Raw genomic sequence first — 25,355 nt, 5'->3', positions numbered from 1 at the left:
TCATTTGTTTTACAACTGTGAAAGTCTCTGCTTTTCTTTACATGTGGAAGGCTGATTATTCCTTCTCATGTTATTATTTATTATTTGCCCATTTCTGGTACTATCCAAGATGTGCTGATGGTATCTCCCAGCCTGCCCTCGAGCCGTATCTCCTAACAGCTGGGATGGCAAATGGCAGTAAATGGTTAAATATTATTTTAAATTATATTTATAGCAATTTAGATTTTCTTTTAGTGACCTGGTTTGCTCTAGAATTAGGGATGGGGATAAGGAATCTTTTTTAAAAAAATCACATTTTTCAGTTTTTCTTTAAACATCTTGGAGGCTTCTGATAAACCTATTCACCCTTTTGTTTTTAGTAGGAAAAGCACCAGTTGGGTTGTAATTGTTCCTTCAAGAGGGGATTGAGTAGCATCAGTTTAACTGGTAAAAATGCTCTGTGTCACAACGTCATTAACCAAAAGCGCACTGGAATTCTGAGAAAACCATCGTTTTCCACCTGAAAAATAAAATCTGGTTTGTGATGAACTTGGTTTGTCCAAGTCTCACGCCAGGCTTCTCTGTATCAAACTCTTCCTGCAGCCCTCGAGCCAGTGAGACTCGGGGTTGCCAGGACTGATCGGAAGCCGGGCTGAGGGCCACCCAGGCACCCTCTGGCCACGTGTCTGCGCTGGATATAGAGGACACGAGTTCCACCGAAATGATGGAGCAACAAATGGACGACTTCTTGCTCTGTAAGAGCTGTTGAGGTCAAATCCCGTAAGCGTGACCTGTGTGAGACAAGCAGGATTGGGGGCTCAAACCCATCAGCTTTTTGTTCTTTTTATTCCCTTTCTCCTCTTTGCAAAGGTGCCTTGCTGCTCTACTGCTTCAAAAGCCTCCCCAGCCTTTCTGATAAAGAATGCTGCGGTGCATCTGTTTTCAAACAGCTTGCATTGGTTTTCTGGTTTGCTTTTTCTTCCCCCTATGTATAAGAAATGTTGGGTAGCAGAATGTGGAATTCATTAGAAGTTCATAAAGCAGGGACCTCAGAAGGATGTGGGTATAAATGCTTTTCAGGCATCTGAGGTGAACTTTAAATGGAGCTTTGGCCCTCATTTGCTTTCTGCTTTTCAAATACCATTTATGAGAAAGTGGAGCTGTCAAAGCCATGCATGAACTTTGCCTGCTTGCAAATAACTTGTCTCAAAGTAAATTGTCAAAATGCACAAGCAACTTGTCTCAAAGTAAATCCAGTAGCTCTACAAAGCTGGAAATGTATGTGCATTACAGCGTGTGTGTGTGTGCGTGCGCGCACGCGCGCGCGCGTGTGTTGGCCATGGGTGGGTGGAGTGAGTAAGTCTACCATTTTGGAGATTTCAAACACACAATGCAAGTGTTTTTAAAAAAGGCAATGTACAATATTTATTTCTTGGCAAAAGTACATCAGACCACATCTCCCATCCTTCTTTTAATTGCTTCATGTTTGTTTTTGTTGTCTAAGTCTTTGCTGGCCTGTTTCCTCTGCAGCGCTCATTGCTACTTAGCAGCCCGTAACCTCACGCAACCCCTCTTGCAGCGAGGGAGCGCATGGCACAGGGAGCTCACAGGAGCACAGGCTCTGCGGCTCATTGGGAAAAGCGCTGCTCTTCACATCGGGGGGAGGAAGGGAAAAGGTAGCATTAGATAGAAAGGCAGGACAATAGGAGCGATTTGTGATTTTTAGCCTTGTTGAAGAAATGCTGGCCTCATGAGAATCAAAACTGCCCACATCCTAACGCAGGACCCCGAATGGTGGCTTTGGGGGAGGGTAGCTTGGTCCTGAGATAGCAAGCTTTGAGAACGACTCTCCCCGCTTTGGCCAGTTCTTGTGAACACGTACTAGTGGTGTATTTAAAAGAAATGAAGTGCTGTCATATCTCTGAGATGGCATCTGGGTTCTTGTCAGTGCTGGGTAAGGTCCCCTCGGGTTTTGCCCAGGGTTTGTAGCGGTGCAGAGCCGGTGGCAAGGAGGCAGTGCCGCCCCATGCCGTGATGAACCGTCGCTCCAAGCTCCTATTCCTGTCTGCAACCAGGCGAAATTTCATCAGTCGGATATTGCAAAGTTCACGGGGTCCTCCCTGCACCCCAGAGTCCTTGGGTGGTTGCCCAGCTGCCCACCCATACAGCTTCATGTCCGCTCCGTCTGAAACACTTCTCTTAACCTGTGTTGTCTTCATTCATCTCAAAGCCGTTCCTCATACTATGAAGATGATAAATAGTAGGAGACTGACAGTAGGACCATGTGCGTAACGTTAGATAGGCTTTTATTTAATGTTGTTGTTGTTTTAATGAGATGCTTTTAGGGTCTGTGTTGTACTGGATTAAGGATATTGGTGGAACAGTTGAACTGGTATTCTTTAACCCTGACTGCCCCAGATCCTTTCCCTCCGCCCTCTTCATTAAAAAGAAAAGAATTAGATTGGGAGAATATATTTAACTTGAAAAAAAGCCCCAAACCCTGCTGGTGGAATAAGTTAATCTTCTTTACTACGCTTCAATTTTATTTCTCAGGATATCCAAAGGTTTATCACTGCTGCTGAGAGAAGGGGACAGTACACCTTTTTGAAACTTCAACCACTGTAACCGTTTTCCAGATGTGTGCGTGTGCACGTGTGCGTGTGCGTGTGTGTGTTAAACTCAGCACTGTGTGTGCGTGTGTTCTGCTGAATATTGTGTGCATCTATGAAATGCTTCAAACAACTGCCTGGAAGTCAAAACCAACCACCTCTTTCCAGTCATATGTTTGCCGTGACTTTTCATAACCACACTTGAACTAGTGGTCTTGGATTAAATATTCAAAGAGCAGGGCATCTTTATAGCAATGGTATGTCAGTCAAATTAAGAAAAATGTACACAAAAATAAATAAATGAAATTTAAAAGTAAGGTGCTGTCAGTCTACCTGTATTTATCCAGTGGAAGTACTACCAATTGTTGGGGGCACACTTTGTACCGCTTTTGCTATTCATATGGAAGGTTTTTAAGGATCATCTTACTCCTAACAGCTTATCGTACATTACTGAAAACTCAGGAATGTTCAAGCTGCTCTACAGAAATAATTGTCGGTCTTTCTGCTGTTGGTTTTTCTTGCTGCGCTTCGGCTAGCGTGGCTGGCAAGAGCAGACACTTCCACATCCCGTCCAGCCCACATCAAAGGCGCGAGCCCCGGCTCCCGCCGTGGCTCTGGCAGGGCGCTGGTGCGATGAGAGGGGCCGGCTTCCTGCTCCCCCCCCTCAGAAAAAAAGCAGCTTTCCAGTGGGGATGGGGGGGTTGAAGGGGCTTCAGATGGACACAGCTTCCGTGGCCAGCATTGCCTGGGGGTGCGGGTTTGGGGGCCAGGGCTGACACCAACACGTGCTGTTGGGTTGGGAGCCCAGCACCTTGCACCAACGTGGCCGAAGCGAGCGATGGGTTTTGTGCAGCCGCCGGCTCCTGCGCTCGCAGGCTGGAAAACAGACGTGGGGCTTCTCTGTCTTTCACCAGGTCCTGGATCCAACCCCTGATTCCACTGCCAGCCCCATCACTATTATCTGCAATTAAGCCTTGCGTTTCTTTAAAGGTTAACTATAAGGCTGTGCATTTGTCATGATGCAAAGCCAATTTTCACCCTTAATTTATTAGGCTAAGTCAAATAGCATTTTGCTTGAGTAAAGCATGCTGGTCTGGGTCATACTGAAACATGAATCGCTGTTTCCTTCTTTCTCATGTAAATAAAATTATGCTTCCATTTATATTAGAATTGCCGAAAACAATATATCAGCTCCCTCTGCTGATTCTGCAGTCCCAGTTAAGGCAAAAGCACTAGTTGCAGAGCTGATATGCTAAGGAACAAACTAAACAAAAATAGCCCAGTTAATAAAATAACCTTTAAGGGCACAGGAAAGGAATCGATGTTTATCGCATAGAAGAAAGTGCAGTGGCCTGGGCTGAATGCTTTCAGATTGCAGGGGGAATGTTACCCGGCATCGGTGATGGGAATGCCGGTGATACGGAGATTGCCATAAAAATGTCTGAAGAGTTGCAAGAGACACATAACCATTTCTGGGAATCCTAAGCAAAACAGCTGCCGAAGTTTTATCTGCACTGTGGTATGTGTGTGTATGTGTGTTCTGTTTAAAAGGAAGAAATTAAGAGCCATACTTTTATTTTAGCAAATCAAATTACCCTTGTATGTTCAGAATATTTATGCATCAGTACTTTTTTTTATTAGAGCTTTATCTCACTGTAATCAATTCCAAATACAAAACTATTTTTATCGCTGAAATGCAGCAGTAATTTATAAGATGTAGACGGAACGCACACGAGATGCCAAAAGCAATTTTATGGAGCCTCTTTTGTTGTCATCTACAATGCATCAGTTCTTGCCTTCAGCCTCTCATCAATTTTAAAAGCCCCACGATGAAAAAAATAAATAAATAAAAAGGAGTAAGTGTACTGAAGCAGCTGCCAACCCCTAAAATAGTCTGGAGATACGTATGCACCTTTGGGATAGAGTTTGATTGAACACGGCACAATAATGTAAGCCGTGCTCAGCTTTGTAATACAATTATTTTAGTTGGCGAAATGGCAGATCTTGTTCCCTCTGTCTCCCTTGCCTACTATATAGTATTTCATATATGTGCAGAAAATGAAATTGCAAAATAATGTGCTGCATTATCTCAATGAACGTCACACTGAAATGAGGAAGAGTGAAAGTTGAGCCGAACCAGAACTCCAGCCCTGTGCAAGACAACATTTAAACATGTCCAAGCTAAAGCATGTCGTTTATATGGTCCTTCTTTAGGTTGCTTTCCCAAAGCTGAGTCGCTCACGCTGGATGTGACTTGTAGGGTCCATCTTGGGTTGGCATTGAGTTCTCAGAAGTTACAGGCACCCATCTTAATCCACACTGACCACCACGAAAGGTAAAACTTTCTCTAAGAGAAGTGCAAACTAAGCTGGAATGAGCTCCCAAATACCCCAAATACCCAGCAGGAATCTCATGGAGTTGAGTTAAAAACAGAATAGCCATTTCCCAGAAACTGAAGCATTTGTGAGGCAGGGACTCCTGCCTTTTGGTCTTACACCCGTGCAAGATGAGGTATTTGGCCTTGGGGTTTCTGTACTGATAATGGTGATAGATTTGTGACTAGAGGCGTTCTGAAATCCTCAAGGCTAGAAAGACGTGGCTGCTGAAATGCCTTTGCCTGGTGGTTGTGCACTTGCAAATAATCAGTTTTGTGGGTTATTTTCTCTTCACATGGCACAAGAGCGATGCTCTGGCATAGCAAGTAGCACTCAGAAATATCCCTGCTCTTGTGGAAAGGACCTCGGCCACTGAACGTCTCCTCGTTGTCTGTATATGTGGTGCTTGCTGAAATTGCAAAAAGGATGATAAGGAAAAATCGAATCTGAGGCATAAACAATTTGCATTTGTTGGAGATGATAAAATTGAAGAGAGATGTCTTTCACAACTCTTCTTGCTAAAGATAGCCTTGAATATCTAGAATCCAACTTTGATTTGTGACTTTTACTGGGACACACTTTGGCCTGACAAATGGCATTTTCCTAATACTTCTCCGTGGTGACAGATGTCCAGGACTATGAAGAAATTACAGGACTTTTTCGGATCACAGTACCTGCTCAAATACAGTTCTTGCTCTGCAGGTTGGTTCCACTGCTGCTCGATTTCCTTGTGTCTATGACAAGGCACATGAAATTTAGCAATTAGATTTTATAAAATGGGGCATGGAAATAAGAATATTTGAGGTGACACACGCTCTTCCTCGGCATGAGCTGCTCTGCTATCTTCTCTGTATCATGAAAAACGTGATCATAATTAGCCCAAGCACAGCAGCACAGTGCTCCCCTCCTTGGTCTTCTCTTTTCTCCTCTCATTTGGGATCCCTTCCGGGCATGCAGTAATATGTGCTTCCAAAATGCAAATATGCCAAATAAAGCGCTCTGAAATCCCCATCCCAATTTTCATGCCGGTCAGCTGCTGGTGAGCGTGTGCTCCTTCCAGCAAGCTCTCCGTGCCCCCCCCGGAGCACCTGCAATAGCAGCATCCATGTATATGTTCATGGTTATGGATTTTCAAACTGTATCTTTGATCTTGCCAACACAGACATCATTTCTGCTCTCTCAAATTACCCTGGTGTTTCCTGCTACAAAGCCACGGATTACCACTCCAACACACTTTTGGTTATAGTTCTGGCTCTCTGGCTGTCCGGTGCTGGAAGTGCATTGTATGACGCTGAATGCAATATATTGCAGAGTTGCTTAAGAACATCTTGCGTCTAGAGGTGATGTAGTTTGCCGATGTTAAAGATACAGATGTTTAATTCTATTTCATTTGCTTGCCAAATCCTACTAATGTTATGAGAGGAGTAGCCAAATTGGAAGTATTTTCAGTCTTAAAAAAGCATCCCAATGATTGGTTTTAACATATTCATCTTTATAGGTCTCTTTCAATATGCTTCTATTAACTATAGGTATTGAAAATAAATGGGAGAACATTACAGAATGTTAGCAAATTATTAAGGGCAAACTACTACAACACCTTTCTTGTTTGCCTACCACTTTCACATTAGAGTGATTTTGGGAAATAATAATCATTAAAAAAATCCCTCTTGAAGGAATCATTACTAAAGCATTTTGCATGCAGATTACTTCAAGCTTCAGCATTGCAACTCTCGGCTAGGTTAGGAGATGAAGGCCAAGATTTGTTGATTGAGATCAGATGGCTGGTGGCGAGAAGGAATCTAGATGACTTAACTGGAGGGATTAAACTCAAGTCTTTTGGCTTCCATTTGGCTGTTTTATAAACTCCACCGCTGGGCCAACTGGTCGGGCTGCGTTCCCCTCGTCGCGTATGTGTGATGTTAGGGAGGCGGTTTGTAGTATCAGCCAGTCCATCAGCATTAGCAGTCCAGACGTTCTGGGTGAGAAAGGAAAAGACACTGTAACTGAAAGCTAAAATTAGTCCCCGAAGCACCCATCTGCACACCTCCAGCTCGGTGGCTGACCTACTGCCGGCTGAGCAAAGCAGGGGTGAGCGCTCTCTAGCCCCGCCAGCACCTGGGTTTTTCGGTGGTTGATGGTGTGCGGATGCCGTTGGGCAGAGCAGGCGTTCCCAGGAGCTCCAGCTCTGTTTCCCTGCCCTGCCCAGGGAGAGGCCGGTCTCTGCAGCACCCAAAACACAACCAATGTCCTCTGGCAGCACCGTGGCCGGCACTTCGCAGCAGGGTGATGTACCATCGGACGTGCGAGGAGGAAGGTTTTGTTATCGGCAATTCACGTTTGAAGCCTCACCCATTAGACATACCCCCCCGGGAGGAGATGGAGCTCGCTTTCTTCTTTCTTTCAGAGCCCTAATTTTACAACACTGATTGAAACCAAGAGTGGAAATAAAAAGTCAGAGCTACTCTCTGTTTTCCTTCCCCTCCCTTCCATTATCTTCTTTCTTTTCCATCCATCCTCATTTCACATGCCTCTCAGATTGCGTCCCCCTGGTTTTCCAGTTATTTATTGACCCAGACCTAATTCCTTATTTCCAGAAATGTGTCATGAATCCTGCCTTTGAGTCATTTGCTCGTTGCTTTCCAGGCTCACCTCTTTGACCACGTTTTCCTGTAAGAGATAAGGATGTAGGGTTTGTGGAGTAATCGCAGCAGGATGCCTGGGTTTCATTCATAGATCTGTTGCCACTGGCTCATTATGGAAAATTAGGAGAGTTGTTTCACCTTTCAGTGCCTCACCTCAGTGTCACCATCTGTAAAACAAGGCTAATAATTGTTATCTCTTCCTTGCAGGAGAACTGGGGAGCTTCACTAATGACCATCTGCTAAATGTTCTCAGAGCCTCACATGAACATTTCTACTGAAGTGCAAATTATTATTAGAAACCAGGGATTGTTACTGGATTGATATCAAATCATTGTCGACAGCTTCTCTGCAGGGAAAACTTAGGCGCAGCCAACAAGAACAAGCTGCATGTTTTGAAGTTGTGCAGTTGATTATATTGGCTTTCATCTTCTGGTAAGAGGATCCTCTGCCATCTGAACTCTCTGATCTCTGGGAACACAATTCATCCAATCAATCTGGAGGAAAATAAACCTCCTCAGACAAAAAAATAAAGTATCCACCTGAGATCATATGAAGATGGAAGATGTCAATTAATTCCCAACCCCCAGTCCTTAACTCTTGTAAACCCAGTGTTTTTCTGGCCCACCAGGCAATGCTTAAGAGAACGATATAATGCATCCATTACACAGTCTCAGTATTGCAGAGCCTCACGAGCCTGCCTGGGCTAAATTATAATTGAAAACATGCAAATATTTTACAATTAAATTGGTGCCACTGAAGGCTTCTATGGACTGTCTGAGGGATACATGTTGATCTCGTAGTAGCATACGGAGGTTTGAGGTGTCAGCACAGATTTCAGCTGTGGCTCCTTCCTGGGACGAGCTAGCCCAGGGTGAAGGACTTCTCTGTACCGCTCCTGAACCTGACCTGGTGTATCTTCTCCCTGGGTCAGCCCCAAGATGCCCACCCAGCTGATGGCTGTGGTTGCAGGCTGAATCTTGAGCCCATGTTGAGCACCATCTAGATAGAGAGAAACCACCACCGGGTCATCATTGGCGTGTGCCCCGTGTGCCCGAGACTCAAATGAGCTCCACTGGTGACTTTACAGGGAACCGCTGTCTGAAGCGAGCGTGGCTTCCCATCCTTTTAGTGTATGGGCTCATCTGCTGTGTGTATGAGCTAGAAATTGAGAGGGAGGATTGCTGGAGAGGCTACAACCCATTACTGGGTATTCAACAGCAACACTGTCAGCAGGGACAAACAAGCGGAGATGGGGCTGGAGATGGGGATAATTACAAAGATCAAGTTGTGAGTATCAGCGAGCTCAGGTCTCCCACGTCACTAAAACTGATAATATATAACTGGCGAGGAATAGCAACGGCCCCGAGTCTTCCCCCTCCGGTATCATTACGTGCCGCTATGGTGACTGTCGTAGTTTGCTGAGTTTGAGTAAAACAAATGCGTTTTAATGATGCTGTTACTATCCAACAACATCAGCGGTGCTGTACTCACGAAACCCTTTCCGAAGCAATGCTGTGAGGGCTTACAGGGGAGAAAATGGGTGAGTCTGAGCTTTTGGGAGCTGCAAGGGGAATATAAATATCCCTCGTGCAACCATCTGCAGCGTGCTGGGGGCTCTGGAGACAGGACTTGGTTCTCTCATGCAGTGCAGCGCATATTAAAAATATAAAAAAAATAGCCCAGTAATTTTTTAATTAAAAAAGGATAATAACATCATGTGTTAAAATTTTAAAAAGCAATTCTCTTCATTTAAAAATATACCTGTAAAAGAATATGTGCCTTTTGGCTATTTCCTATAATATGTAACTTTGGTCACATGGCTCTCATTAAGACACCAGAAAATGTTGTAAACTAGCATTTATAAGCTCAACATCGGAAATTTCTGTATTTTTATTTTGAATTTATAATCCTGGTCCAAGATTTGCTGAAAGATATGAAACTTTATTTGAGGTTTTGGAAATGGAATAATTTCTGAGCAAAACAGTCATCTTTTGGTAAAAACTCCCATCTGTTCAAATTTTGACATTTTCTTCAGGCAAATACGATTTTTTTGCCTACAAATATGCAAATATTAAAAGAAAAAAATCTGGCTAAGAGTGCAGCCACTAATACTTAAAAAATGCAATGTTATGAAATATTAGCAGTTTAAGATAAAACTACTTAAAGCGCACGGCAGCACGTCTCTGCCGAGCTGAGGAGCGCTGCCGTGCAGCCCCGTGTGGATTTAGCACTGAAGGCGAGGAAGTTTTCCTCTGAAAATGGACAAGAACGTTAAAAGCAGGGAAGATATTAACCGTATCTTTTTAACACCGAGGTTTGAATAGAACTACTCCAGGTAGTTAATAATTCATGCTGCCCAAGCAGATGGAAACTTTCCTGTTTCCTCCGAGCTCACATCTCTGGACAAAGGTCAAGCTCTAAAATTTGAAATAAAGTGGACTAATTAACTAATTAACTGATACAATGATGAGACAAGGGCTGGTGCTGCCATTCCTGAATAACCTAGGGATTTGGAAGCGTACAAGCAGGTTCAATACCAGCCCGCAAGTCTGGTTTTAGCAGCTCGATCCCGAGCGCGGCTTTTTTACAAGCAGGCTGCAGGTGGCAATACATTTATGTTCGTGTCTCAGAGCACGAGAGCTCCCCGAAACGCCGCGCCGGGATCAGAGCGGAGGATGTTGCTCTCGAAGAAGAAATACATCAGGAGGGAAATATGATAAGCGTAATTGCAGGGAAGGGGTTAGAAAGAGCTCAAACAGGTTTCCTTGCAGTGGGAACGGCTCATTTCTAAAGGCAGCCGCTGTGATTTTTCACTTTGCCCTCCCCGGCCATGGGTCTTTGTGCGTTGCCGCGCGGGTTGTGCCAGGAGGAGAAGTCATCTGGAAGTGGAGCAGCGTGCCCCGAGATGGTCGAAGCTCCGGGGCACATCAGGGAATATCTTAGAAGTAGAAAGGGTGAAATGAGGCATCTTTAATTCTCTTTCCCTGGGCTTGTTGTCAAGTTCCTCTCCCAGGAGCAGGAATACAGACCTGCAGCTCTCCCTGCTTCCTTGGGGAAGATTAACCAGAGTAAAACTCCGATTTATTAAATTATGATTTATAGCATCCCTAAGTGCATTATAGTGCCCTTACAGTGTCCATTTAACCATCCCACTTCTCTACGTGTTATAGCAGGGTTTTACTCATAACTGAAGGCGTTCGTAAGGGGATTTTTTGTGCTGGGGTTTTGCTAATCGGCCCTGGTGCAGCGTATTTAATCCCGGGAGATGGAGGGTCACTGGGGGAGGCAGTCTGGCAGAACAACCTGGGAACATGGGAAGGGAGAAACATCATCCCTCTCCACATGGAGAAATGCTTCCGAAAATGGAACAGCTTTGCCAGGAGGGCAGGGAAAGCTGCGGGAAGGGCTCCGATATTGCACAGAAGCTCAGGTCGTAGCAGGGAGCTCGCTTGTCTAAGCCATATGAGGTCTATCTCAAGATGCAAACCAACAGGTTGTGTAAGGCTCAGGCTCCCCTGGTAGTTCAGGACTAGTCCTGCTGCTGGAGAAGTGAGTGGTGCTGTCTGCGTTTTGGTAATGGCTCTGAATCTTTAATCTCTATTAAGTGCCTCCTCTGGAAAATGGCCCTTATTTGCTATGCTGTGGGAACAGGACTATTATTAAATGGTCGCAGAGAGTAATTGCTTTAAAATAATATTGTGGAGCACTCACTGTGCTCTTGCTCAGTTACTCTAATAACAGGTTGATCAGCCCTGAATGATGCCACTATTAATTCACCGAATGGAGCACACGCGAGAGCCAACCTGAAAAGGAAAGAATACCGTTTTACTGAAAAAGCGCCAGTATTTTGATCAAACCATCCTTGACGAAACAGCCCAATGACACAGCTTCGTCTGAATCAAGTTGCTACGCCAGAGCTGTGCCTGTGTGCCGTCATTGCACAAATAAACACTCATGACCGCATCCGCTGCACATGGCCGACGCAGCGAGCAGCATCCTCGTGGCAGCCGGCGCCTGGCCAAGGAGATGCTATGGCCGCTCCATCCTTTCCCCACCTTCGTTTCAGCCTCCATCATCCTTGGGCGATGCTCCCCTTCCCATCCCCACCTCCTCCTGGCCCCCTCCTCATCCCCTGTGAAGCCACCAAGCCAGCTCCCGTATTTGTGGGTACGCTGACGGCAGGCGATGGGGACACATCCAGCTTAACCCTCAGCCCTCCTCCAGCTAACGGCAGAGCTGCCCCGAGCCCTTCTGAGCACAGGAACCTGCTCGTTAGCGCAGAGGTTTTAATCAGGGGCTGGCAGCCTGGGTGGTGCATGAGCAGGACACACCAGCAGCCTCCGACCTTCATTTGGGAGTTTCCAAACTGCAGAACAGGTCGATGGGGTGATGACTGGGGAAACCAGCTACAGGCGGTCCGTAATTTTCTTGCAAGGTATTTCTATTGTTTGTGCTGATTCTGGGAGGGGAACAGAGCGAGGGGTGAAGCCGGACCCGCTCCCCACATGGGTGCTGCCTCGTTGCTCCCATCCCCGTCCCAGCGAGCGGGTCTGTCTGCACTAAGCCCATGAGCAGGGCAAAAGGGCAAATTCAGCAATACCTTTGGCTTATCAGTGACAGAACAAATTGATACCAGACTTTTAAGAGGGTGGGGAAACGTCTCTCCATAAAAAGAATCTAAATTTACCATCGTGTTAACAATTTTGTAAGACTTTTTGGCAACTCCTAATGGAAATTTCAGGAGCAGATGGAAATATTTGGAAACGTATAGAACACATGAGCCTGCAACATCCATTTTTATTTTCTCATTGGGAGTGTGGAGTGGTTTCATGTTGCCTTTAAATTTTTTTTTCTTTCTGTCTTCTGGATACTAAGAAAAGCAAGAGGGTAAGCAGGCGATGCATATAGGCAGGAGGGGGTTTTTTTGGTATTGCTCACTTGATTCCCCTGTGTGGTCTGTGATGGGATTCAAGAGAAAATGGCACTGGTGCGAGGTTACTTGGTCTCAGGTTATTTGGGAGCCCGGCAGGAATGGGAGAGCACCTGCTAGCCTGGCTCTGTGTGGTCCAATGAGCCAATTAACCTTTTCCAACATAAATTGAGGTGGATAACCTGTATCTACCTCCCAGACAGCATGTGAGGTTTAATTAATGAGTGTAAAAAGGCCTCAGGGATTGTTTGATGGAAGATAATGTCAAAGTATGCAGAACAGTTTTTACTACCCCTGATGGGCCATGCCCAAGGTCACAGACTCCCTGGGAGAGGAAAATCCACGGAGAACATTGAAAAGGTGGAGCAAATGTTTCCGGTCCCTGTTGCCCACAGATGAAGAAAAGCTTTTGGTTTTTAGGTCCTAAACCCATCCTAGAGCATGAAATTCGGTGCAATGGGACAGGAATCAATAACAGTAATAGACACTCTCATATACAAAAGCTGGAAAAAAATAATAGCTCTCAGTTACCAAGTTTCTGGAGCACTGCTGATCAGTAATGAACAGGAATGAAGGAATACGCCGTATTTTTCCATCTCCCTGATGGCTTAGCACAGCAAAGGCCGATGCACTGGCTTCACTGCTGGTCTGCTCTGCTAGCACAGCCGCTACAGTTTTTTATGTGGGGAACTCATTTGGAAACTGAGGCATTTTCCAAGGTGTTTACATTGTCCCGCTTCCACCGGATCTCAGCAGATCTTGCAATATCCATACCCAAAGCCTTTAATTAGAAGAGAGACTTCTGGGGCTGGTGGCTGCAGCATTTATTGTGCTTGGAAGAGGACTGATCTATTACAGCAACAGCAAACTAACCCGGCGCCAGCAGCAGTTCCAACAGTTATCACATCCACGGCTGGATGCACTTCACGATAGCGCAGGTTTTGGAAAACCATTGCACGTTTCCCTTGAAGCCCGGGGAAACGAACCTGGGTGATGACAGAGTGACTTCTCTCGCAACCACTTGAGCAGCTAACGGAGAAAAATGAGTCGCGAGTCCCTCACTGTCTCTAGATGTTGACAGTAGCATGTACAGCTTCTTCCATTTCATGGTACTGAAAGCCAATACTCTGCAGTGACAGGGAGCAGCTTCGTGCATGGCACAGGTAATTCAGCAGCCTGCCGTGGCGGGGGGCAGCCGTCCCCGCTGCCCTTTGCTCCTCGCCTCCCCCTCTCATGCACCAAACGATCGGGGGCAGCACGTAGCCCTCTCCCTCTCTGCTTTTGCTGCACAGGATCTTTTTCCATAGCGGGATTAATGGAAGGGGAGCGGGATTAATGCAAGAGGCTTGGGTTAAATTTTCTTGTGTGTTGGCCACGATACAGGACCACATCTGCCCAGACCTGCAGAAGTTGTTCAGGTCATAAATACTCTTAGTCGTATCACTTCCTAGTGATTTCCGTGGCAAACAGGCGTGGGCTGGAGAGCTTTGCAGACTTGTGCCCGTGCCCTGTGCTGCGGAGCTGCCACCATTCTTGCTGCAAAAAGGTGTCGCCTTTGCCCAGAGGCAGCGGGTGCTGAGCCGCAGCATCTTCAGGTTGTAACTTCTCCCTGGAAATTCTCCCCTCAGTACCTTGTAAAACACGAAGAAAGCATTTGGAGTGATTAACTGTGGGCTCTTCCTTCCTAATTGCAATGTGATCCCATGTGTGACATGGAAGCTGTTATGACAATTCTTTTTTTATTGACTAGTAGTGAATAATTATCTTATAATCCCTCTGTCCTTGATAAATATGCATAACACACTTGCAACCGCTTCGAGGCAGGTTTAAACCACATGCTCACACAACTTCACCAGATGCCGTGTACTTCTATTCACCCCACATCAGAAAAACAAACAAAAAATTCCTAAACTCAGTTTTATTGAAAGCAATCAGCAAATATAAAAACCCAACAACTGAAATGAAAAAGCTTCTATGAGTTGGAAATAATATGCCCATGAAACCATTTGATTATAAACATAGAAAAAAAATCTCTATTTTGTTTGCAAACCACTTTTCATCTCTAAAGTGCTTGAAGTGAAACCACCTGAAGATAAATCTGAAAACAACCCAAATTTATTTTATTCACAAGTGCGGGCCACTCAGAACATTAATAATAAGCAGCAGTTGGGTTTTTAAAAGTTAATCATTTTTAGTCAGCTAAGGAATGAGTGTTATTCATAATGCAGACAAATGTCTTTGCCTGGACCTGTGATTCATGCGCTGACAATGACTCCTCTCTTCCAGCTGTCCTTCCTCGGGGCTACTTCACCTTTTTCTCTATACTTTCTTGTACAGTGTGTTATCAGCCAAGACTATTCACATTTGACACTGTGAATATGAAGTGAGGACTGTGTATGGCTAGAACACGGCTGGGTGATCTCTCCTTTCCTTGATCATCATCATCGAGAAGATGCTGGTGCAGAAAGACATCTCGAAGTTAAGAGGGAGCCCCAGGAGCTGAGCTAGAGGGACCACAGCGGACAGAGAGATGCCAAAACAGAGGCTTGACCCCTCTCAAACACTAGAAGGAAATTTCAGACCCCTGTGGCTGGTGTGAGCTGGACCAGCTCCTGATGACTGATGCTTTTGTGCTGTCTTTTATTAAAATCCATTCTTAGAGCCGCAGCCTGTTGCACCAAGTCCCTCCAATGCAGTGGTAGTTCTTCAGCCTTTTCCTGCCTCCATTTTGATCCCTATCAGCATAAAACCGGCAAAGCTGCATTCCCTCTTTTGTGCCCTATCGAAGATATTTCAGTACAGAAGCCAAAATGGCAATTTTTAACTCTCTCCATGTGTTGGGATGTTTTGCCTTGCCAAGAGGTGCTGCTGCTTCCCGCAGCGTGGGGCCAGCTCGGGAGCTGCTCCCCAGCCTGCCCCGAGGCAGAGGGGACAAATCGTGTTTGAAAAAAAGCAAATGAAAAAAACCCAAACCACAAATTCCCTCCTTCCATGGAAGTGTGGAGAACTCCAACCTGCTGGGGGGATGGACGCAGCCTGTTAAACACCCTCCAGGTAGTACGGTAAGATGAGCCTCCCCAAGCTGGGGAAAATGATGCTGGGTGCTGAGTGTTTGACAAAAATCTGGCTAGAGTTACCCCAAATTGTTTCCTCATCATCAGTCAAAATTACCCTTTCCTTCCTTCCTCCTCCTCTCCCTCCTGAAATACAAGATGAAAAGAAGAAGGGAGGGGGACAAGAGGAGGAAATCGGGACAACTTAAAAAGTGCCGTTGTTTCTCCTCGGAGCAGCTCTGATGACTCTGCTGTCTCCCCAGGACCGCAACGCCTATTAACGCCTGCTAATCCTGCGCGAGGTTATTTGGGAAGTGCTGGGAGCTAAAACCTTGCAGCGGACTTTGCATGTGGCCTTTACAGCATTAAACTCTGGAAACACTCGGGGGAAGGGAAGACTCGTTGCCATCATGATGGGTGATGTCTCTGCTGTAGAAGGGGACCAGCTGGGATCGGCCGGTGCCGTGGCGGGTCTGGCTGCGGACGGCACGGGGCAGGGGAGGGACGGGTCCACGTGCGATGATGCTCCTGTGGGAGCACCAGGGATGCTGTGCATCACGACGGACAGACGGACCCTTCCGGGAGCCCTTTCTGCAGCCCTGCGGGAGATTCCAGAGCAATTCAGATAAAACTAATCATGACTCTTGGTTTGGTGTAACTCTACCACATCAGAAGAGCCCATTGGCGTTCCTACCAAAATCCAGTGGATTTAGTTTCTCCAGATTTCCATTTTTTTAAAAGAAAGCACCAAAGAGCACCAAGAGCAGCCAGATCTTGCATTTAGGGCATCTGCACTGGATTTGGGAGATGCTCTTTCAGACCCCCCATCCCTTATTTGTGGTCCCTCCTCACCCGGGTCAGTGCTCTCCTGGGCTGCCCCGTGCCCCTTTGCAGTGCTGCCTTTCTGCACCAATTTCTCTCCCCGGCGTTGTTCCGTGCTGAGCCTCAGGAGCACCACGTCTTTCCTTTTAAAACTGTTTTGGTTTTTTCCTTTTATTTATTTTTTTTTTCCTGTAGGCTGGAGAGTTTATGAACGCACATTGTAGGTGCAATTTGAAAGCTCTCCATCTCCCCAGCATGTGCCGGGCTGTCGGGAGGAGCACCCCAGAGCACGCCGAGTGGGTTTTCCATTACCCAGAATAATTCAAACTGGCACGAAGGAATTCTTTAAGACAACACGGGCAATCAGCTTAGATTAGGCAATCAGGTTAGAAACCAGGCACGCGAGCGCTTATAGCGGTGATGGCATGGAGATTCGGCCAGCAAAACAAAACTGATCTAGTCAGCATTTTGGCTGTGACTTATTAAAAATGACATAAATTAAAACACTCTCTGGCAAGGTCGGTAACTGAGACCAACCGGCTCGACTGGGAACGATCCTTCAGCAGGCTATAAAAATAAAGGTGCTCTGGGTTTTGCAGCGCAGCATCCCTGGCAGAGGGGTGAAAGCCTGACCCATGGAGAAGGAGGATTGCAGCAGGAGAGGCTCACTTCCACCACTCGCGCTAGGAAAATGTGCAGAGCTCCTTAAAAAAAATCCCCAAGCGTGCAGCAGGCAGTAAAATATTTGCCACGTTGCTGAGCCTGTTGCACTGAGTGACTGGGACCCCGGCTTTTCTCACCCCGATGCAATTCCAGGATTCCCTGGAGCTGCCCTTTCCCACCGGGCCTGATCCTGCCACGCAGAGATGGCCCAAACGGAGCCTTCCTACAAAACCTTGGAGTCCTATCAAGCTGCCCAGAAGATGGCATAAAAATGAATAGCTGTGTCACCCATCCCTACAGCACGGATAGCTTTCGGAGGAGTTTTCCGAGGTGCACGGCCATCTGCCCCGACAGACAGGCATGTCCTGGCTGCTCATGGCTATGGGGATGGCAGCCACCGGCTCCACGACCAGAACTCCCCAGTGGCTCCCCAGGACCCCAAAGCCAGATTTCCTGAGCTGTTACACGTTAGCACTCTGACTTCAAGGCAGCTCCGCCGCTTCACCCCAGTCACTGACCTGGCCCCAGCAGCCCTTTTTTTTTTTAATTATTTTTTGTGGAAAATCTGTGAGCAGATAAAAATTTCCCTAAATTTCTCGGTTTGTTTGATAAACCCCCTTTATTGATTGATTTATTGGTGTTTACTTTAGCGATGGACAGAATCCATTCCAGTTGCAGGCAGGCTGTCCGCCTGTGACCGATCCCAGGCAAGCCGGGGATTTTTCTTTTCCTTGCTCCGGGGGATGCCTGAAGGCTTCTCTCACAAACACCAACTGGTGTAAAATGAAAAATTCAGCTTCGCCTTCACTTCCTTGTGCGACGGACTCTGGAAAGGGATGATCATGGCTATTGCTAATTCATGTAAAGATCTGCATGAATAACTGTGGAAAATATTTGGCATTGCTCAGCCCCAGATATAACACGATTAAATATGTCTCACAATTATGCTTAGTCTAAAATTAAAGGCCCTTAAATACCTTGCATACCGCCCACAGCTGGTATTTCTAAATTTAGGGGTTCCATCCACTGTGACCAGTGTAGTGGGATCACACAGTATTGTTCAAGGGGACACAGTGGGGACAGTCAGGACAACCTGCGGCAGCAACCGATGGCATTTGCTTTTCTAAATTCCTTTGCAACCTTCCACAGCTGCTTGCGGGCACCACTGCCGTGCGGGTGTTGCACACCCGTGCAGCACGGCGCAGGGATGGGACTGCGGCTCCGGCGTGCTCACGCTCATCCCGGGCTTGGGCAGCACCTGCCTGCCTGTCCCACCGTCCCCAGGCATGGCTCTGCCCCTGCCCGGCAGCTCGGGGAAGGAAAGAGCTCTTTCAACTTCTTGTTTCCCGGTTGGGCTGTATTTTTCTTTCCACCACCTATTGACCCTGGACGTGGAAATAAGAGCTGGCGTCCACAGAGCTGAGAAAGTTCTCAGCATCTTCTTTCCTTCCTGCAGACATCAAAAGGGGATTGTGGGCTCGATCGCATTTTACATCACGGCTGGTTTTGATCCTTTAAGTATAGGAGACATAAATCTTCTTCCTCTTTCTTTCCCTGTTTGGGTGTCGATTCTTTCCTGTGTTCCGAAGTTTCTCAGGAGAAAATGTAAGTGGGTTTATAAGCCGATTATCTCCTACAGATTTTTACCCTGGTGATCCTTACCGTTACTGTTCCTTGTATGATGTACTGACAGCGTTTGGAAAGGACTAGAGCAGGGCGCGGAAGGGAGAGCAGGAGCTTTAACTTGCCAGTGAACAGACCTGGTTTAGAAAACCCGTGGCTGCGCTGCTGCGGTGGGGAGATGCCTCCAGCAGTTTGCTGATGCTGGTAACGGTGGTGCCGACTTTTCAGCGTGGCCAGGCAGGGAGAGAAGCAGAACCAGGCTCCCAAAATCATCCCCTCCATGGACATCGCTGGGATGAATCGAGGCAGCCCCACTAAAGCTGGCAGTGCAGGCCAAAAAATTGGTATTTCTAATGTTACTCTAAGGGGGAGAAACTGTGGGCTCGTGCCCCATTCCCATGGAGCCTTACAGCTGCCTGGCTTGGCTGTGGTGCTTCTCCCGACACCCACGGGGTGACGGAGCAGAAATGATGCCCTGGTGTCTTCTTAGGTGAGAAGCATTTGGGCCAAGGGCTGTTTTACCCCATGTTTAAAGTGCCTGAAATGCCTCTACATGGGCTGGGGGCTCTGTCCCAAAGGGGTCTGCTCATGCCCCTGCCTGACCCCGGTCCCTCATTCAGAGCTTCCTTCACCTTTCTGATGGAGGTTGAAGGACCCAGAGGGAGGTAGGAAGGTGAGAATAAAAGTGATGTCCAACGAGCAGGAGTGAGCAGGGCCAACTCTGCAAATGTCAGAGCATTTCCTAGCGCTGAGCTCTTGTTTGAGCAAGCGAGCATTGCCTGCATTGCTGCCAACAACTTCGCCTCCCATGTGCTCATCCTCAACATCCCCACAGCTATGAAAAATTTTCATTTTTCCCATGTGCCTGTCTCTGAACTTGCTTTGCAGACAGGATGGGAGTGTGGACTACAACTACCTGGAGCTGGTCATCATCATCCTCCTCCTCCTCTTAGCACTGCCGTGCTGCCCAGGGCCAGCATGCACGCTCAGCTCAGCATGCAGCAGCAGATGTCCAGGCAGGGAGCACAAAAGCTGCACGCAGCAATTCCCCGGGCGCTGCCTGCGAGCACGGCTCACTGTCACAGGACAACCCTGCGGCCGCTTGTGCCAGGCTGGCCGGGGAGGTGAGCGGGAGCACGCACGGCCGGGCGTCACCCACCAGAGGCCGTTCCCTGGGCTATTTTTAATGAAGTGCAATCACTTGAATGCAGAAATTTCAGCAATTTACTGCCAGGAGCATGAAAAAGGAAAAAAAAAAAAAAAAGTGGGAATGGGGGTGGGGGGAGGGAAGGTCATTCCAGTTTCTTCCTGCTTACACCCCTCGCAGCTTTCGGATACAGGATATCGCTGAATGGCAACCTCCATGCCGCATTTATTTTTAAGCCACTGATAGCTTTCTAAGTGACCTCGCTGTACATGAGCAACATCAGCCAAGAAGCTGTTTTTTTCCGGCCCTTCGACGTCAGATTGCTTCCTTTGACACCTCTGAGAGCCAAAAAATGGGAAGCATTCGTTCCCAAGGTGACTTTATTTTTTTCCCCTGTGATAGTACCGCTGGGTCTCTCTCAGGCTCGGGGGCTGGTGCGGCATGAATGGCACTGCCCTGGGGACATGGCCCCAAGGTGAAAGCTGGAGGTCACTGCTTTAGGGCAAAGGTGCCCAAATTATCCGCTCCCTGGGAAAAAAAAAAAATTGCCTTGGCTGGAGCCAGAGTTAGGGCAACTTCACCTCGATTTAAAGGACTGTGGCATGCACTTGTAACATTTTTTTTCTTTTTTTTTTTTTTTTTTTTTTCTTTTCAGGGCAGCTGGGGCTTTCCAGGATATCCCAGCTCACATCTCCATAACCTGTTTACTGTAATCTTAGATTTAGCGCAAGCTTTTCGAGCTCATTCACAACTGAGCGCAAACAACGAAGTGCTGCCCTAGCACGAGAGACGCTGAGGCATCAGGAAAACACTTCACCCCCCCCACTTTTTGAAAGCACAGGTAGTTTTAAGCACCCTCAAGTGAAAATAATAATAAAGGCTTCTGGAGTCTATTTTGGACTCTGCAACGGAGCTGGGAGGGCTATCAAGCAAGTTGCTCGCTTGGTGCCTCAGTTTACCCACTTAAACCCCATGGCTTTGCACCGAGTTAATGACTGCTGTGCCCTGCAGCATCAGCGTGCTGTGGATTTTTCTATTTGATCCTCAACCGCCAACTGCAAGAGAGGTTTTTAATAAAAAATAATGGAATAGGTTCAGCTAGAGGTGCGAGTTCAGAGCTGCGTCTCGTTTTCTCAGAACTGGGGATGCGCTTGAAAATCCCCTGGAAATCAATAGCAGGAGCCTGGTTGGAGAAGACCCTCATGGGGGTAAATGAACCTGGACAGCGCTGCTCTGCAAAGCTCTCTGGGGTTGTTATGAGGCTGGAAAAAGGGGAAAAACACCGAGTTGGGACATGGTGGGCTGCCATCCCTGGCTCTGCTTTGTCTCTGCCCTGCCTCCAGCACTTCAAAGCAACCAGGCGCAAAAATCTGGCTGAGAGGTATCCTTCAAAGCCGCTTCTTCCTGCGTCACTCGTCAAGGAGAGGGCACCGGGCTCTGATATGGATTTCTGAGCTAGAAAATGTCAGAAGGAAGTGATGGACTTGGAGGAAATTCTTGCGACGGTCTAGGAGGAAACGGGAGATGTGAAAATACACGATGTATTTTCCTCCCACAAGCTGTGCGCTCTGTTTTTATTATCATAAACCTGGGCCCAGAGGATGTCAGCTTGTTTATTTATTTGTTTAAATGAGGTTTCGCTCCTTGTTCAAACATTCCCATGTTGGCTGCTGCTGCGCTCCCGGTCCATGTCCTGGTTCCCATCTCCCCTCCCCTAATGAGGGGACGTGTCAGCCCGGGCAGCGTCCTCGGCCGCTGACAAGGTGGGAGATGCTGAAGGCAGGGTGGGAGGTGGGTTCCCCCCCTCCCAGGCTCCCCCTGGGCATCACAAGCTGCAGCAAGAGCCCCTTGGGCCGGTGGCACCACCACGTCCTCATACACGGCACCACTGCGTCGCCTGTGCAGCCTCCTCAGGCTCACAGCTTCTCTCCCTTGGAGGAAAATTAGAAATATCAAATTTTATGGTCTGTCCTCCTGAGTCAGTGTCCCCACAGCTACATGTGCTTCCTTGCCACCACCAGTGTGCAGAGCAGCTCCAGCAAGGACGTGCTGGAGACGGCAGCACTGTCCCATTTTCTGTCATTTTGAAGCATCGTCAGGAGTAATTGCTATGGGAAATCACACCGCAGCATCGGGAGCCTCTGTGCACACACGCCTAAAGCCGCTCATGTTGGCTCCCAAGGGCTTGCCAAGGGCTAGCTGGGTGACAGTGACCCACGGAGGGTCTTGTGGTGATGGTGACCCCTTCCACCCCAAGCTCCCCAGACACTTAGTGTTGCTGCCCCATAGTCCCCGATGAGGCTGCAGGATGCCCGGACCCTGGCATGGACTGAAATAACCCAGGCAAGACAGCAGCGTGCATCATGCTCAACCCAGGTCTTGCTTTCACCACCACGGCGATGAGGGGCATTTTATTTATCACCAGCCCAGGTCCTCGCCTGCAGCACCTCTCCCGTTGCCCTGCGTGGTGGGGGGGGACCCCCGGCTGAGCCCTGCCTCTCCCAGCGGGGTCACACCGGCAGGAAGCCGCCTCTCGCCCCGGCGTGGCGGGGAGCCGCGGGAGATGCACCTGGGAGGAGAAGCACTTTGCCGGAGGAAGAAAACAGGATCTAACATATAAACAACATCCTCAATGGCTCAGCAAGTGAGTCGCTCTTTCCAAAGCCTGTTTTTGAGCCATTGTTGCAGCCTCCATGCCCTCCCCCCAGCAACAAAGTGCAATTAAACCAAGATAGTAGGAGTCACCAGAGCCCAGGGGATGGTGGTGCCCCGCTCCTTCTTGCAGTGCTACAGCCCTGGATGGACCCAGCAAGGGCAGGTATTGCAGAGGTGGGGGGTAAGAATATTTTCAGGGTAATTCTAGTTTCAAAGGGGCTGAAATACATCGGTAGGATGTGATTTCCACTCCTCAGACTCTGAATATTTAGTCCAAAGCTTATTAGGGGCTGCAAGATCACAGTGAGCAATGGGGACTGAGCACCCCTGGGACAAAGTAAAGGCTTTCTGGAGGAGTCAGTCATGCTCCTTGCAGAGAGGTCCCTCCACAGGACTCCCCACAATGAAGATGTTTTTTCTGGCTAACAAACCTTTATTTTGCATCCACGTGGTAGAACCTCCACATGTTCCTGGAATGAACCATCCTATATTCTCTCCTCCATGGTCATGACATTCAGCAGAGCACCCTGCATAGGCCTTGAATTTTAGCTACTTTTTGACTGAAAATGACTTGAATTTTGTTTTCAATTTAAAAAAAAAGCCAAACAAACAACTTGTTAATTTGCTTTTCATTACTCATTCCTTCCTTCCCTCCCCTAGAGCCTGGATAACTGAGTACAGCATTGCTGGCTGCCAATGAATCCAAATTGCTGCGGTATCCCAAAGGGATCTAACTGGTCAGGCTGGGAGGGCTGAGCAGCGCGGGCTGTTCCTGCACGACATCTCCCACAGCCCGAGCCCCTCTGGGCTTCGGGGTTCCTCCCAGCCACCCCAGGATATTATTAGTGTCCAACTGTCATGATATGACTTGCTCCCAGATTTATTTTCCGGTTTGTTTGGAGGAGAACAAAGTGTTTTCTTAACCTCAGGAACTGTCGCACTTGACTGGGCAGGCTCCCACTGCTCTCCTGGCACACGGAGGAGGTGGACGTCCTCCCCTCCCGTACCCTGTACTATCGGTAGGTGTTATCCTAATGTTATGTGCAGCATTTCTTCTATCGGGTTACGAGAGGCCCTTTGAGCAACCTCCAGCACCACCTCGTATCCCACCCAATGCTCCAGCTTTTGCCAAGGTCCCCATGCAGGAACGTCTCCCCATCACCCTGCAGCCCCGTGGACCATCCTTGGGCTCCTGCCTAAGGGCTGAACCCATCTCCTGTCTTGTCCGCATCCCCATCACAGCTGCTTCCCTCCAGGTGACTTCAGGGAAAAGGTTAATGTGAACCCTTCCCCACGGGCTTGGACCTGCCCATGTCCCTCCATCCCTCAGCTGAAACGCTGCTTGCTTTCTGCCTGGAAATATCAACCAATGCTGGTTTCTTCCATTCTTCCTTTTTGCCTTTTCCTCCATTTTCCTTCCTTTCCCCAAACCTCACCATGGCAGCCCCCCCCCACCTCCAAGGAGACCCCATCCATCTTGCCCTGGCTCTGGTGTCTCCACTGGGGAGCAAAGGGGCCCCACCTGCCCCCTCCCACCTGCCCACGGGATGCACCCCAGCCCCACCAGCCCATGGGGTGCCCAGAGGGGCTGGGGCACGGGACCTCCCAAAGGGTTAAGCTGCTCCCCAGCACAGGAAACCTGCAGCCAAAGCCAGATTCCCAGGGAGGAAACATGCCGTTTATTGTGGGAGAAAAGGTAAGCGAAGTGTTAACGCGATTGCCCGAGCAGAGGTCATCGGCATATCCTGCTGCAAACTTCCTGAGTAACCTCACATGAGAAAACAACAACCCTGGGTACGGGACGTGGTGGGTTTGTTTTTAACTCTGATTACCTTGGACCTACTTTCTCGCCGGCACTCGCGGCCGCCCACGTACCCACCCTGCCGAGCGGCTGCGGACCTGCTCGAGCACCCTGCCGCTGCAGCGGCTGGCTCTTGGGGGTTTTTAGTGTTTGTCTTGCGTGACTGGTGGTGTTTTTACGCTCTGGAGCGGCGGGGGGGGGGGGAGAGGAGGGAAGCAAAATGCAGCTCTGGGGGTTTCAGGCTCTTTGTGGGATGCTGCTGCTTCTAGGGAAGGTCCACAGCAGGTGGGAGCGGAGCAGCCCCACGCCAGAGCTCTGCGAAGCCCACAGAAGGGAAATGGAACTTTTGGCGTTGTCTTTTTTTGCTTCTGGCTCTTGGGACATGGAGCAAAGAGGGCTGGGGGTGACTGGGGGAGCAGACTGACACTTGGGGAAACCACGAGTGGGACCAAACTGCTGCATTGCCTTCCCCAGCCTGCGAAAGGGAGCAGAAGTGTCTCTGCTGCTTCTTCCAACCCCTGATTCTTATTAAAAGTAAGGTTTTTACAGTAGCTGGGGTTCCTGCAAAGAAAAACCCGCAACCTTTAAAGGTAGAAAATGCCTAAGATGCTATGCCAAAAATGATGTTTAGACAGAAATGACTCAGAAGTTTAAAAAATGAAGCATGATGCGACTAGTTTTATTTACATACACGCGCAAGAGCAGTGGCAGATCATGACCAGCGCATGAAATTATTTCATTCAGTCCAGCATCGCTGTGTGGTTCCTTAGCAAATATTTGGGAGAAAGAGGAGACTCCTAGAAGAGGTCCATCACAAATTTTTGCTAACCTTGCGGACAAGATCAAGATGAGGTCCAGGTCTGGAGCAAGATGCTCAGCCTGGCAAGCTTGGTCAGAAGTCGCAGTGCTTACAAATGTTTCCATTTCCAGGTCTTGAGGTAATGCCAGACCTCGGACGTTATCAAGTGGTGCAAACCACTGAGCAAGGGTTTCTGCCGAGCTGCCAGCTCGACGGGTCTCGCACGCCGGGTGTGCTGCTTCAGCTGCCACATCTCT

General features: G+C 48.1%; 1 protein-coding gene across 1 annotated transcript in view; it reads left to right on the top strand.

Moving 5' to 3' along the window:
- Positions 1-7,951, top strand: part of MAP2K6 (mitogen-activated protein kinase kinase 6) — a 58,326-nt gene extending 50,375 nt beyond the window's left edge. The window contains exon 13 of the mRNA XM_054846744.1: positions 7,813-7,951. The gene's annotated coding sequence lies outside the window, so the exon portion shown is untranslated. The remainder of the gene's footprint in view (positions 1-7,812) is intronic.
- The last annotated feature ends 17,404 nt before the right edge of the window (positions 7,952-25,355 follow it).

This window comes from Grus americana, chromosome 18, assembly GCF_028858705.1.
Source record: "Grus americana isolate bGruAme1 chromosome 18, bGruAme1.mat, whole genome shotgun sequence".
NCBI lineage: Eukaryota > Metazoa > Chordata > Aves > Gruiformes > Gruidae > Grus > Grus americana.
The sequence above is the reverse complement of the archived record's forward strand: the minus strand, read 5'-3'. Positions and strand labels throughout refer to the sequence as shown.